Source organism: Penaeus monodon, chromosome 31 (genome assembly GCF_015228065.2).
Source record: "Penaeus monodon isolate SGIC_2016 chromosome 31, NSTDA_Pmon_1, whole genome shotgun sequence".
Taxonomy (NCBI): Eukaryota; Metazoa; Arthropoda; class Malacostraca; order Decapoda; family Penaeidae; genus Penaeus; species Penaeus monodon.
In genome coordinates this window covers 2,507,731-2,507,960 of record NC_051416.1, presented here as the reverse complement: position 1 = coordinate 2,507,960, position 230 = coordinate 2,507,731, and positions in this window count along the sequence as shown.

Genomic DNA, 230 nt, shown 5'->3' with positions numbered 1-230 from the left:
AAAAACACGATATTCTCGAAGGTTCCGAGAAACGAGAGAAAAAAACACCTTAGGACAAAAAACTCGGACGAACATTCCTGTGATCATGAAGGTAGGGAACAGAATAGTATAAATTAGAAAGCTGCGAGGGTCTTTTTGATAGAGAGGGTTATCATGTTATATATAGGAAAGTTAGAGGGTGGTATTGCGGGATAATGTCGTGATCACAGGTCATAAGTATCGAGATTTAA